General features: G+C 38.0%; 1 pseudogene; it reads left to right on the top strand.

Annotated features, from left to right (window-relative positions):
- Positions 1–10,252: 10,252 nt before the first annotated feature.
- On the top strand, positions 10,253–12,581 carry LOC132236661 (elongation factor 1-alpha 1-like; annotated as a pseudogene).
- Positions 12,582–16,456: the final 3,875 nt, after the last annotated feature.

Genomic DNA, 16,456 nt, shown 5'->3' with positions numbered 1-16,456 from the left:
TGGCAGAGACTAGATCATTCAATGTTCCGTTCTGTAAGCAGAGTGTTAGGTGAACTGGTATCTGTTATATTATTGTTTGAAAACAAAAACAAATAAATAAGTTATGCAAGAGCCAGGGATGATGGCATATAATAAAACAAAGATAAATATCAATCCAATCTGAACCCTGGAATACAAACAAACAAAAGGATACAAATGAAGACAAATTTTAATTAATATATCAGTTTCTTAAAAGAAATGATATGATCTATAATAATAAAAGGGTAATATGCTAATTAGACAGGATGTCCTTCTGGACGACCTTCCGGATGAAGCTGGGGCTGTGAGGGAAGCCCAGGTCCCAGGTGCCAGAGAGAAGCTGGTGCCAGCAGCCAGGGGAAGGAAGGCCTACTCTTGCACAAATTTCGTGCACCGGGCCTCTAGTAGGAACATAGCTAGGTATTATAAATGTTCGAAAATGTTGTAGTTCAGCTCTGTACCAATAACTTACCTTATGGTGATCTATTCACACATAAGTACATAAGGCAGAGACCATGTTGATCAATTGTTGACCCTTATATGTCCCCAAAATTAAGCCCGATGCTTTGCATATAGCAATACTTACCAAATATTTCATGATAAATTGATATTTGATTCAAATATTAATCCAGATTATATTCAAATATCAAACACATTAAACACAGAGAAAAATAACTATTTTTTTCCAAAAAAATAAACATCATTGTATGCATACTTTAAAATCATTTAAATAAAAAATAATACCTTTGAAACAGGTTTCAAAGTATAGTTTTATATGTCAATAATTAACAACAGCCCTGGCCGGTTTGGCTCAGTGGATAGAGCATCGGCCTGTGGACTCAAGGATCCCAGGTTCGATTCCGGTCAAGGGCATGTACCTTGGTTGCAGGCACATCCCCAGTGGGGAGTGTGCAGGAGGCAGCTGATCGATGTTTCTCTCTCATCGATGTTTCTAGCTCTCTGTCCCTCTCCCTTCCTCTCTGTAAAAAATCAATGGAGTATATTAAAATAATAATAATAATAATTAACAACATTATAATTTTTATAAGAATATGCTCCTTATCTAAAATGTAGAAATGAAATATTCATTCTTTATTTTGAACCTTTGATTTTTTTTTAAGGTGTAAATGCCATCTTTTCATTCTTGTTAAATAATTTCTGCTTGGTGGTTTGTAATAAGACTAGGAATTCTGCCCACCGCCAGTCAAGACAAATAGCCTTTGCCTCATTAGAGAATCTGGCGTGTTCTGAGAAGAAGCCAAGGGAAGAGGAACCTGGAACATGAGACAGGCCAGGAATACTGGAAACGATTTTAAGAAGATGCCAGCTGGCCTGGAAAAGGAGTAGAAGGACCTTTCCTGAAATAAAATTGAATAGTTATGCCAACCTTGAATTGGGTGAATTCTGGAACTAAACAAAAAGCCCTGGAGAAAGGCCAGATGACTCAGTAGGAGTGATGAGAAAGAAGGTGGATAAACCCCATTGCAAACCTGAGTTGTTGAAAACAACTATACTCAGAACTATTTAGAAATAAAAGACACTTAGAATAGAAGCCATAGTAACATAATTTTATTCAGAATTCATTTAATTTTAAAAGTAAAATGTCAAAAATATCGAGGATCGCTCTCTGTTTTCAACTTCATCCTCCCCATAGCAACCCCAAATAATAAAATGCTACAGGAAATATTAAGTGCTTGTCATGCGCTAAGTGCTGAGTTAAATCTAGAGAAAGTATACTTTAACTGAAGAAGCAAAGAATGAGTAAAGGATAGCTAGGAGAAGGGGACAAAAATGTGTCATCATCTAATGATGCAAGGCTGTTTCATACTTTTGAAGAACTCCAAGTTAAGTGGCTGGACGACAGGGTATAAAAGAAAGGCTTGGAAGGTATTGGATTGGAGGGAATAAGGTCAGATTTGGATGGAAGGCCTCTAAATCATATTGGGGTTTTTTCTTTATTGATTAAGGTATTACATATGTGTCCTTATCCCCCCATTGCATCCTCACCCCCCTCTCCACTCATGCCCTCACCCCTGTGGTATCTGTGTCCAATGGTTAGGCTTATATGTATCACACAAGTCCTTTGGTTTCATCTTTCATTAAAGCTTATTCTTTGTGCTAAATGTTATGAGAAGCCATGAAGGATTTTTTAGCAGAGTTCTTTCTCAACTACATATTTCTAAAAATTACTTTGGTTGCACCAAAAGGAATTTTCTTGAAGAGATTGAAAATAGAGGAAGGGAGTGGATGTAAAAAACATTAAAAATGCTCAGGTAGCCTGGCTGGTGTGTTCCAGCGGTTGAGCACAGACCTATAAACTGGGAGGTTGAAGTTTGATTACAGGTCAGGGCTGCTTATCATTGATTCTTTCTCATCATTGATGTTTTTATCTCACTCTCCCTTACTTTCTGAAATCAATAAAACAATATATTTTTTTAAAAAAATGTTTAGGTAAAAAATAGAATGATGGTACTGACTTTCCCATCTGAACAAGTAACAGGGCTAGACTTCACCCTTCTACTTAAAAAACTTATAAAAGCAAATAAGCCCTAACCGGTTTGGCTCAGTGGATAGAGCATCGGCCTGCGGACTCAAGGGTCCCAGGTTTGATTCCGGTCAAGGGCATGTACCTTGGTTGTGGGCACCTACCCAGTAGGGGGTGTACAGGAGGCAGCTGATTAATGTTTCTCTCTCATCAATGTTTCTAACTCTCTAACCCTCTCCCTTCCTCTCTAAAAAATCAATAAAATATAATTTTAAAAAATAAAAGCAAATAAAAATATATGAAACAATATTGACAATATTATCAGACAGTGATTCCTGAGAGATGGAAGATAATAAGTACTTCTGCCCCAGCTTACTGCCTTGAAAGAATTTCCAGGCTTCTGTGCAGGCAGGGGACACAGAAGGATATTGGCACCTTCCCTGGGTGGAGGAGAAACAGAGCTGAAAATCCAGAAAGACCAAGATGACTCAGAGTCAAAGGAAAAAATACCAGTGAGAAGGTAACTTCACAGAAAGTGACCCCAGAGAACTGTGGAGGGTTCGCCTCTAGTCTCCTGACAAGTACTCACTAGTGTATGAATGCGAGGAGACAGCCAAGGCCCAGGAAAACAAAAACATCTGATAATTAGAGGGACCAGTACTTGATGCTCAGCCAGGACCAGAAGTAGTGCCTGCTCCCAGCAGCCAGGCTGGAAAACCTCAGGTGCATTGTGTAAGAGTACTCAGAAGGGTTTTGACTCAGCAATGGAGAAAAATCAATCCTAGAGTAAATGCTGCTCTTGTCTTGATAAACAAATTTTGAAAAACAAGACCAGAACAGATCAAACTATTTCCAAGTATCTTAACTGGCTTGAGAATAAAAAGCACAAATATTTCTAAAAAATACAGAAGTATATAGCCAAGTTAACAGTCATATTTCCAAGTAACATTTATATTTCCTGTAATTCAATTTAAAAAATCAACAAGCACCCAAAGAATCAGGAAATTATGTTAGGAGAAAAAACAATCAATTGTAACTGACCCAGAACTGGATTAGATGTTAAAATTAGTAGACAGAACATGAAACACATTCATTATTATAATTGTATTTTTATTTAAAGTCTAGAAAGATTGAGCATGTTAGGTAGAGATATAGAAAGTATATGTATATTTTTACAGTATTAAAATATATATAGGGGTTGGCAAAAGTAGGCTCACAGTAGTGAGTACACAAAACAGCTATTCTTGTTTTATTATTTATTGACTATTGTATTATTTCCCATACAAACAATTGTAAACATACTTTTTTCCCATCCTTACATTTGTAATACGATATATATATATTTCAGTGTATTAAAATTAGGTAATGCGATGCCTCTAGTTTTATTTTTCTTTTCCAAAACTGCTTGACTGCTTGGTCTGTTCTAGTTCCATTGTCTTTCCATACTTATTTTAAGATATTTTAAGATATATTTGCCTATGTCTGCAAAAAAATCTTGTTGACAATTTGATGGGAATGGTATTTAGTTTATAGGTCAATTTGTAAAGAATCGATATCTTTATGATGCTGTTTTCCAATCTATGAACATAGTTTCCCTCTCCCTTTATATAGATCATCTTTCTTTCTTTCAACATGGTTTTGTAGTTCTTAGCATGCAGATACACTGATGAATTTTTGACTGTTGAACTAGACTTGCACAGCTGGAATAAAATCCAACTGACTACTGTGTATAATTTTTAAGTATATTGATGATTTGATTTGCCAATATTTTGAGACCTTTTGTGTCTATGTTCATGAGAAAGTGTGTGCTTTTTTGTACATATTCTTCTGCTTTGGGTATTAGAGTAGTGTTAGCCTCAATAAAAAGTGTCGGGAACTTTTCTGTTTCTATAAAAGACTGTGTAGAACTGATGTTCTTCTTTCAGCACTTGGTAGAATTCTTCAGTAAAATCATCTGGAAATCTGTTTTCCAGAAGCTTTTAAATTACAGATCAATTTTTCTAACATGTACAGAAGCATTCAAATTATCTACTTAATCTTTGGTGAGCTTGAATGGTTTATGGTATTTGAGGAATTGGTTTAGTTATTTGTAATTTGCCGGTATAAATATCCTGGTCTGGATACTGGACTGTGTAAGATGTCACCACTGACAGAAGCTGGATGATGGATACATGGACCCTCATTTATACAACTTCTAGTGAGTCTACAGTGTTATTGTTTTCAACATAAAAAGGTAAGTAGAAAGAAGTACATATATTTTTATAGCAACTGTTAATTTGTTAAATTGTACAAATTCAAATGTTTATTTCTATGAGAATTTCTACCACGTGATTCTTGGCTTTTTATTTCTTTGATTGCAATCCTTTCTGGTTTGAATGGCAATCAATCAATGAATAACTCTCAGTCTTTTCTATCCCATATTAATTGAGTAGAAAAATACTCTCAACACTGCTGTCTGTACTCACTTCTTGTAGGCAGTGTACCATATAATTATGTTAGTTAAGCTCTCTCAGGTTGGGAGTAATCTTTTCAGATATGCTGATATTATCTCAGTTGATAGGGATTTATTTTAATTACTAGGGGCCCGGTGCACGAAATTCGTGCACTGGGTGTGTGTGTGGGGAGGGGAGTGTCCCTCAGCCCAGCCTGCCCCCTCTCACATACTGGGAGCCCTCAGGCGTTGACCCCCATCACCCTCCAATCACAGGATCAGCCCCTTGCCCAGGCCTGATGCCTCGGCCAGAGGTGTCAGGCTTGGACAGGGGACCCCCATCTTCCCCTGATCACTGGCTCTGGCCCCCGCCCAGGCCTGAGGCCTCTGGCCCAGGAATCATGCCTGGGCAGGGGACCCCCGTCTCCCTCTGATCGCTTGCTCCACCCCCCGCCCAAGCCTGACGCCTCTGACCCAGGCTTCAGGCTTGGGCAAGGGGACCATCATATCCCCCCAATCCCCGGCACCACCCCCCACCCAGGCCTGATGCCTCGGCCAGAGGAGTTGACCCCCATCACCCTCCGATCACCAATCACCGGATCGGCCCCTTGCCCAGGCCTGATGCCTCTGGCCTAGGCGTCCGGCCCGGGCAGCGGGGACCCACAGCTGCAGCAGCCCCGCGATCGTGGGCTTCGCTTTAGGCCCAGGCAAGGGACCCCTAGCTCCCGGGACTGCCAGCTTCGACCGTGCCCAGCTCCCATCGCTGGCTCCACCCCTACTTCCTGCTATCACTGGCCAGGGCAGAAAAGGCGCCTGATTCTCCGATCATGGCTGGGGGGCAGGGCAAAGGCGGCCCCAGGGCCGCCTTTGCCCTGCCCCCCAGCTCTTAGCTCCCCCCTGGGTTTCCGATCACTGTCAGTGGCAGGGGGCTTCTTCCTGCTTTCCCTTTCGCCTCCCTGCATTGTGCCTACATATGCAAATTAGCCGACATCTTGTTGGCAGTTAACTGCCAATCTTAGTTGGCAGTTAACTGCCAATCATAGTTGGCAGTTAATTTGCATATAGCCCTGATTAGCCAATGAAAAGGGTATCGTCGTACGCCAATTACCATTTTTCTCTTTTATTAGATAGGATAACTAGTATTCCCAAGACTTAACAGACTTATTTTTAAAAATGGAAAGTTATTTAATCATCATCCTCTGTCCTTTCTGCCTAATCAGAAGAAAGCTCTCCTCCTCTTGTTCTCTAGGTTTTTAACTGTTCTCTGGAAGTGTTCAAAGAAAGTTTCATTGTACTTAGGAAGCAGTCTGTCAACTGGAGTCAGTATGTCCTGTTTATATTCATCTTCGGTTCTCCTTTGGGCTTATAATATCCATACCTGCGACCCCAAAAGGCCTTGGAAGAGTCAGTGCTTCTAGCCATTACAATCCAATGCCCCAAGCTTTAGAACTGACTCTAAAAGAGTAGAAGGATGTTGTGTTGAATGCAGATCTGGGAAAAATAACCTCTTCACTAACAACTTCTGTGAGAATTGGCCCTGCTCTGTAGGGCCCCTAGACTCATGGCACCTACACAAGTAGTTCCATCAAATTTGGTCATAATTTCCTGCCTTGGATACCACACAGTTCTTTCAATAGGATGGAGGAATTTATACCTGGTATGTCTTTATAACCCCTTTCACTGAGTTATTACCCATAACTAAAATTCTTTCCTTCTTCTCTAGTTAGAAAACAGATACTTTACATATATGAATATTAATATTTATGATAAGTAGGATCAGAGAAAGTGTTAGCATCTTTGCACCATCTTAGCTAGTCAAAATTTTCCTGTTCCAAAAGGATACATGACAGAAAGGAAAATATGAACAGCAACAAGTCAGGCTTCATAGAAACTAGAATATAGTAGTAGCTCTAGTAAAAATCAGATACACCTGACTCTTTTTGTTCTATCAGGAGTGTTCTGAGCCTATGACTTAATCTTATGGTGAGTCAGCAATGTTCTGATTCTTCATACTGAATTCATGAGGTTAAAGATTCCTTCTCAGTATGTCTGATATTCAGATGCGCTAAGTTCAGAATTGTTTATTTTATCATTATTACCCCTATTGAAAGAACTCATCAGGCAACTGACCATCCATCCTTGGGGCAGGCATTTATCCTGATGCAATCAGCCATGGAAAACTGACCATAGACAGTAAGTACTCTTATATGTGCCAAATTCCCAAACATAATAGATTTGTCTTCTGCAATTAAGATTTTGATAGCTGATGGTCATGTTTAATGTCTCAAGTATCTTAAACAAACACAAGAAGACTGTTAAGCCCATCCATTGCTGGCAAAGCCTTGAAGTCAGACAGACAGACCAAGGTTTCTATGCTGTGTGCCTTCTACCTACAAAATATGTCTGATATTTTCATCTTGCTATGTAAACATTGGCTAATTAAATGAAATGATTTAATCTATGTCTGTTTGTTTATCTTTAGAATAAAAATTGGTAGTACAGCTGTTATTGACTGAATGTTTGTGTACCCTCCCCTAAAATCCGTCTGTTGAAATTCTAACCTCTGATATGATGATATATTAGGTAGTGGGGCCTTTGTGGAATAATTAGGTCATGAAAGTGGTGCCCTCATGAATGTGATTAGTGCCCTTCTAAAAAAATATATGGAATCTCCCTTACTCGCTCTCTGTTCCCCACCATGTGAAGAAACAAGAAGAATGCAGTCATCTACAAGCCAGAAAGTGGATCCTCACCTTGATCTTAGACTTCCTAGTATCCATAACTGTGAGAAACAAATGTTTGCTGTTTAAGCCATTCAGTCTGTGATATTTTGTTACAGCAGCTCAAACTGACTAAAACAACAGTTGATGCACAGCCAGCATTTCAGAATTAGTTAATAGTAATAAATACATTATTAATAACAAGCTATTAATAGGTGCTACATGTAGCCCAGCCGGCGTGGCGCAGTAGTTGAGCATTGACCTATGAACCAGGAGGTCAGAGCTCGATTCCTGGTCAAGGCACATGCCTGGGTTACGGGCTCAATCCCTAGTGGGGGGCATGCATTATTGATGTTTCTATCTCTCTCTCCCCCTCCCTTCCTCTCTGAATGCAATAAAAAATCTATATATTTTTAAGTAGATGCTACATGTAAAAAAGGATACCAAAGTCAATTCAAATCACATGTAATTTTGAGAACTTATAAGTACTATTCAAAGCACTTGATATACATTAATTTATTCAACCCTCACAAGAAAACTATGGGGCAGTTATTGTTATTGTTATTCCCACTTTGTAGATTATGGGATTTAGAAACAGGGAGATTATATAATTGGCCCAAGGTCACACAGCTAAACTGCCGGGAGCCAGTCCATCCTTGCTGTTTCAAAGGACCTGGCATATATGGCATACTGTTCTTAAAATGTTTGCTCACCTTCATGGCACTATGTGTTTTAACCAAGGTCTCCTCTCTGAGAAAGGTTGTTTCCCCAGGTAGGGATTTTCCCCTGAAGTTAGGGAGGGAATAAAACCCCTCAACTAGTGCCAGGCGGGTAATTAATCACTTTAACTACGAACAATCATGCTTAAGCTACATAATCTTTACTCCCTGGAATGGAGATAAGAAACGCCCTAACCTTTGTAATAGAGATTGATAGGATTGAATCAACTTGTATAAATACAGATGTACAAGACAGCGAGAGACAGAACTTAGAAGACAGAACCAAGAGAGACAGAACCTACACAGAGAACCTACACACAGAACCTACACAGAACCTAGAGACAGAAGAACTTCACTGGAGAGAACATGGCAAAAGATCCTGGACAGAAACTGGCCACAGAACCTAGAGAGAGAACATGGCAAAAGATCCTGGACTGAACCTGACTACAGAAGTTGGCAAGAGAACCTGACTAGAACCTGGTGACTGAACCTGGCTGGAGAACCTGGACAGAACCTGGCTGGAGAACCTAGCAAGAGAACATGTACACAGAACCTGGCTGGAGATCCTAACCAGAACTTGGCTGGGGATCCTGAACAGAACTTGGCTGGAGATCCTGGCTAGAGATCCTGGCTAGGCTGCTGATCAACTGAACGCTGTCTCTGTGTCATTCCTTCTTCGCCGACTCTGTCCGCACCTTTGGGGACCCCTGGACCTGCTGGGGTTGGACCCCAGCACTAAACTATGCGGAGTCAGGATATGATCGGACTGCAGGCTTTGAGCTCCTCACTAACGCACTTCAAAATAAACTTGGGAAAGATTATGTCAAGCAGATTTCTTCCATAGGACACATGAGAGAGAGTATTATGTTAAAGTGTATTGAATTTAAAACATGAGATACAGTTTATATTTATTATACTGCATTTATTAAGTCATAAAACCCTTTGTGTTTTATGAATCATCCCACAGGCTATTCTGGGGCTTGCTTTGGAAAATGTGGCTCAAGGAATAAAAATTCATTCCATAAAAATCAGTTTTACCATTTCTTTATGGTTAATTCCCATTTATATCATTTTCCTAAAGTTTGAAAGTGAAGAATTTTATGCATGGCACCAGCATTGTGCCTTTACCATGCTGCACACGTGAAGAATATATATATGATTTGACTTAGAAATCAGTGAGAGGTATAATTCCAGGAAGCTAGAGGCTTAAATGTTTGTTTGTTCATATATATTTTTTGTTTCAAAAGCATCAGGAAAGATCTTGAATACAGGAGTATTCAAGATTACTGGGGCTGGAATGAGTTCTATCATCACCAAAAAGATACCAAGATGGGTCACAATATCTGTCCCAGAAGATGGGGACAATAATGCTGAAGTTTGGGAGGGAGAAGGAGAGAGTAAAGTTCCTTCAGAGTAATTCATTTAAATAAGAGAGTAAGTTAAACTTTCTCAAGGAATAAATAACCCAGGTACCAGACCAGCAGGGACTCTCTAATCTAGAACAGTGGGATACTTGTTTTTTTCTGCCAATGCTTATGTACGAAGAAAATACAAACCTACTGATAATAAGGACTTATAATAGACTAGAGGCCTGGTGCAGGGTCCCTAGGCCTGGCCAGCAATCAGGACCGATCGGGGTCTTCCAGCTACCAGCTTCTTGCTTGGGCCTTCCTTCATTCCATGCCACCCCGTGGTGGTCAGTGCACATCATAGTGATAGATCGGTCTCCCAGTCGAACTCCCGTGGGGACAATTTGCATATTAGGCGTGTGTGTGTGTGTGTGTGTGTGTGTGTGTGTAATCTGTAAGTTTGATCTCTGCTGCGTGTAATACTCAATTAGAATTTCTCATGGAGGATCTGTCAGTTTCTGGCAGATACCATGAAGGTAGGCTGTGGAGAACCAGGGAGCATAACGCTCTGTGTTCTCAAATGTTCTGGAATGGCACTCCCAAGTCCCATTTCACTGGAGGAAGAATGAGATGATATGAGGATAAAAAATGAGGAAGTGAATGGTTATGGCATGATAAAGGCAAAGGGGCAATGTAGGTAGCCTGGGTGTGAAGTAACAGTCATGGACTGAACTCCTGAGGTACACAGGAGCCATGAATTTAGAATAGGACTTTGGTTGACATTCTTCAGTCTCCCCTCTTTCATAATCTCTTTTGCTACCCCAGAATTTTTACTTTTCAAACCCTTAACTAGGTAAAACATTTGTTTTCTCATGTTTAAATAAAGCAAATTCAAAGGGACAAACTATGGTTCTGTTTTCTCATTGATTGAAACTTTAGTGACCTTCATGACAACATTTTTTTGTCATTAGTCTTGTTACATTGTTTGCTTGATATAAAATATGTGAATATAATAAAGCAGTAGTTTTAAAGTTTTAAACATTGATATTATACTAACATATTTCATAATATTAGCACTATTATTGTTATAATTTATAGATCACATATCTATTCATTAAGAGCATATGTGCTGTATTAGCAATATCAACACTTTTAACATTGTATCAAATTAATTTGATCTTTATGAACATGTGATTTCACTGAAGGTAGAGAAGGTCTTATAGAACTCTATGCCCAGAACACAGAGCAATGTGTTATACTGCAGATGTTCAATAAATATTTATAGATTTAATAAATTAATAAATGATCAAAGCTCAACAAATCCTTCTAGAGTCAAATGAACAATTTATCTTTTTGCATTTACACAAGATTTTCAATAGTTATATTTCTTTCTAAAAATTTAATTTTAACTGTAGCTTCCATATATGTATTTTTATATCTCTATATAATATTATATTCCATTTCAAAAGTTCATACTTTTATTGGAATTTAGTTTTATTTACTTAGTTCAGTTCAATAACCTACATAAGTTATTCAGTCTTTATTGCTGTAAGATTGAATCAAATCAAGTTCTCAATATCATCGCATGCTTTCTCCTCAGTGAAAGGCGGACTCAGAAGGGCCATTCTCAATTTTTAAGTTGAATATTCATCTTAAACCACTAGATTATATGTTTCACATTTATAAGTTTAAAGTTATTAATATTACCTTGAATTTGTACAAGTTTTCTTACTAATAGCTCATATATACAAGTTCATCCATTTATCTACAATATAGCATAGGGAAAATAAAACTATTTTAATAAGTAGTAATTTCTTTAGACTAATATATTCTTGTCCATCAAATCTAAACACTACTAAATAACTAAATTCAGAACATACACTTTATCAAAGTAGGATTAAATTGCATTTTTAAATAAAAAAGAATAAATTTTATGGATTTATGACATTGAAAATTAATATATATAAGCTTATATTCCTAAATTATTATCATATCATACATATTCAAATACAAGAAAAGAAAAATAATTAGAGGGCATAGCACTATAAGATTCTAACGTATAATTCTGTTTAGAATAATAACAACATGCTGGAGCCGAGTGCTAATATGCTGTGGTTCAAGGGATGGAAAGTCACCCGTAAAGATGGCCATGCTGGTGGAACCATGCTGCGTGAAGCTGTGGTTTTCATCCTACTACCAACTCATCCAACTGACAAGCCCCTGTGTCTGGCCCTCCAGGATGTCTATAAAACTGGTGGTATTGGTACTGTCCCTGTGGGCAGAGTGGAAACTGGTGTTCTCAAACCCAGCATGGTGGTCACCTATGGTCCACTCAACGTTACAACTGAAGTAAAGTCTGTTGAAATGCACCATGAAGCTTTGAGTAAAGCTCTTCCTGGGCTCCAATGTCAAGAATGTGTCTGTCAAAGACGTTCTCTGTGGCAATGCGGCTGGTGACAGCAAAAGTGACCCACCAGTGGAAGCAGCTGGCTTCACAGCTCAGGTGATTATCCTGAGCCATCCAGGCCAGATCAGTGCTGGAGATGCACCTGTGCTGGATTGTCACACAACTCATACTGCTTGCAAATTTGCTGAGCTGAAGGAGAAGATCAATCATCGTTCTGGGAAAAAGCTGGAAGATGGCCCTACGTTTTTGAAATCTGGTGATGCTGCCATTGTCGATGTGGTTCCTGGCAAGCCCATGTGTGTTGAGAGCTTCTCGGCTACCCACCTCTGGGCCGTTTTGCTGTGCATGACATGAGACAAACAGTTGCTGTGGGTGTCATCAAAGCATGGACAAGAAGGCAGCTGAAGCTGGCAGTCACCAAGTCTGCCCAGAAAGCTCAGAAGGCTAAGTGAATATTATCCTCAATTACTGCCACCCCAGTCTTAACCAGTGGTGGAAGAACGGTCTCAGAACTGGTCTCAATTGGCCACTTGAGTTTAATAGTAAAAGATTGGTTAAGGATTACAATGCATCATAAAAACTTCAAAAGAAAAGATGAATGTTTTGTGGACCATTTTGGTTCTTTTGTGTGTGTGTGTGTGTGTGTGTGTGGCAGTTTTTAAGTTATTAGTTTTTAAAATCAGTACTTTTTCATGGAAACAACTTGAGCAAAAACCTGTCACAGAATCTGAGACCCATTAAAATAATGTTTAATAAGAAACATGTGTGTTCTTTTAGTCAACACTGTAAGTTTCTGTTATACAAGACTTCAGAGTTGCCCATGTCCTTTTTCTAGTATTATATCTGCTGATACTTTAGAACTGGATAAACTTGTTAACTTTTTTTTCTGGGTGGAAACTTTTGTGTTTTTGTTTTGTTTTTTCACTTTGTCTAGGGAGGAATAATCTTTTTATACATGGTAAAAGCTATGGGAGGGGGGTCTGCTGGTGTAACATTAAATAGTTTAGGACAGATAAGCAAAGAGTAACTTGGTTAATGTGTAAGCTAGTTTCTAAAGGCCAAATTCTGTTATATTAAAGTTCACATGTTACATATAAAATTTTATAGTTACATCAATATTGAATAAATTTGTTGGTATGTCAAATTTTAGTTTTCCAGCCCAGCTGGTGTGGGTCAGTGGTTGAGCACCAACCTATGATCCAGGAGGTCACAGTTCGATTCCCAGTCGAGGTACATACAGCAAAAGTGACCCACCAGTGGAAGCAGCTGGCTTCACAGCTCAGGTGATTATCCTGAGACATCCAGGCCAGATCAGTGCTGGAGATGCACCTGTGTTGGATTGTCACACAACTCGTACTGCTTGCAAATTTGCTGAGCTGAAGGGTTATAGGCTCAATCCCCAGTAGAAGGCATGCCAGTCAATAATTCTCTCTCATCATTGATGTTTCTATCTCTCTCTCCTTCTCCCTTCCTCTCTAAAGTCAATAAAAATATATTAAAATATTTTTTTAGTTTTTTAGTTTTACTGGAATATGAATTCACATTTATAAATGCTGAGGTAGTTTAAGAACATACAGTGAGGCTTAAATAGTACTGAGCATTGACTTGCTACAGTTAATTGTATCCAAATTCTAGGAAAATAAATGATGCTGGAAGTTGAAAAAAAAAAAGTTGAAGAACATGCATTAATTTTAAGACTTAATTACAGCTACTGAAATCAAGGCAATTTGTCATTGATATAAAAATCAAGCTATGGATCAAAGGAAGAAAATACAGAGTACTGAGTGAGACCTACTCATGTGTGGTTAATTGATTTGTGACAAATTTGACAAGGTAATTTAATGGGATAAAGATAGTATTTTCAACAAAAGGTGCTGGAACAACTGGAAAACATAAGCATAACCCTTACCTTACAGCATACAAAAATTTAGCTCAAAGTGAATTATAAACATAATCTGTAAACCTAAATATATAACATTTCTATTAAGAAAACATGGGACATAAACAGTGACCGGAATCTTGAAAAAGAAGCACAATGTGGTAGGTATCAAACTACCTAATATCAAACTATATTACAAGGCTATAGTAATCAACTGGCATAAAAACAGACACATGGATCAATGGAACTGAGTAGAGAATACAGAAACAAACCAACACCTATACGGCCAATTAATCTATGACAAAGTAAGCAAGAACATACAATGGGGTAAAGACAGTTGATTCGATAAATGTTGTTGGGAAAATTGGACAGATACATGTAAAAAAATAAAACTAGGCCACCATCTTATACCATATACAAGAATAAATCAAAATGTGTTAAAGACTCAAATGTAACACCTGAAACCATAAAACTCCTAGAATAAAACAGGCAGTAAAATTTCTGACATTTTTCTTAGCAATATTTTTTTCTGAACTATCTCCTCAGGCAAGAAACAAATAAACAAATGGAACTACATAAAAATAAAAAGCTTTTGTACATCAGGGGAAACCATCAACAAAATGAAAAGACAACGTATTGAATGGAACAACATGCTCACCAATGATACATTCAATAAGGGGTTAATATCCAAAATTTATAAAGAACTGAAACAATTCAACACCAGGAAATCAAATAATCAAATTTAAAAGTGTGCAAATTACCTGAATAGACACTTCTCTAAAGAGGATATGCAGATAGCCAATGAGCATATGAAAAGTTGCTCAACATCACCAATCATCAGAGAAAAACAAATTAAAACCACAGTGAGATACCAATTCACACTTCTTATAGTGACTACCTTCAATAAATCAACTAACAACAAGTGTTGGCAAGGATGTGAAAAAAAAAAGGGCCCCTTAGTTCACTGTTGGTGGGAATGCAGGATCGGGTGCAACCATTATGGAAAACAATGTGGAGTTTCTTCAAAAACAAAAACAAACACACACACACAAAACAAAATTGCCTTATGACCCAGTGATTGCACTTATGCATATGTAGCCAAAGAAACTCAAATTCAAAAGAATATATGCATTCCTATGTTCACTGAAGCATTATTTACAGTAGCCAAGCTATGAAAGCAACCCAAGTGGCCATCAAGCAGATGAGTGGATTAAAGAGCTGTGGTATATGTATATGCACAATAAAATACTACTCAGCCATAAAAGAAATTAAAATATTACCCTTTGTGACAGCAAGGATAGACCTAGAGACTATTATTTAAGTGGAATAAGTCAGACAGCAAAAGACAAATACCACACCATGATTTCACTTACATGTGAAATCTGAAAAACAAAATAAACAAACAAGTAAAATAGAAACAGACTTATGGATATAGAGAACAGATGAATGGTTGCCAGAGGAGAGGGTGATTGGGGGGCTGTGTGAAAATGGTGAAGGGGTTAAGAAGTAAAAACTGGTTGCAGGGATGTAAATTACAGCATAGGGAGTATAGACAACAATACTGTAATACCTATGGATGGGGCCCAGTGGGTACTTGAAATATCAGAGGAATCACTTTGTAAAGTATAGATTGTCTCTAACCACTAAAATTAATAAAGAACAATATTGAATATAAACTGTAATTGAAAATAAAAAAGTAAACAAAAAGAAGAAAAAATTAAATTAAATTTCAGGATTTAAACATTTAGTACTGATTTAAATCCCAACTAAGGAGAACTAGGGAGCTCCTCTATTTCTGGTAGCAGCGAAAAGATAGTGAAGTCAGAGGATCTGTGGAAAGATTGATATACTTTTAAACTAGGATTTTTTTTTTTTAGGCCACTCCCAGTCCCCAAAGCCACTTTAGTAGTCATTGTTCCTGCCTGTCAAGCAAAATAGTTCTAGCCTTTGTGAATATTTCCCTAATAGCTCCACCAATCATTTTTATCTCTGCTGCCATCCTAAGCTTTCATTAGCAAGAGTAAAAAATGCCTGTGAAGTAACATAAAGAAGTCCTGAATCAATTCAGTCTTTTGGAGGAGTTTTCACTTATATTCATTGAGAATTGTTTCACTACTAGGGAAGACTTTGGAAATCACTACTCATCTAATATCATTTCTCCCTCTCAATGAGATGGTGATGTCTATTATTTCAGACTCTCAGGCCAAAATGAGGAGGTCATTTTAGCTTTTCTGCCTCTCAAATTCAATGTAGAAAATATCAGCAAAGCCTATAGGTTCTACCTTTGAAGCATATTGTGAATCTGATTCCTCTGCAATCCCTCATCAGTGCAAAGATCATCATCTTTCCTGTACTACTTTAATAGCCTCCCAATGAGTCTGCCTATGTTTACATGAATTCCACTATACATCTATTCTTTATACCATATATATATATATATATATATAT

Source organism: Myotis daubentonii, chromosome 6 (assembly GCF_963259705.1).
Source record: "Myotis daubentonii chromosome 6, mMyoDau2.1, whole genome shotgun sequence".
In the NCBI taxonomy this organism is placed as follows: Eukaryota; Metazoa; Chordata; class Mammalia; order Chiroptera; family Vespertilionidae; genus Myotis; species Myotis daubentonii.
The sequence above is the reverse complement of the archived record's forward strand: the minus strand, read 5'-3'. Positions and strand labels throughout refer to the sequence as shown.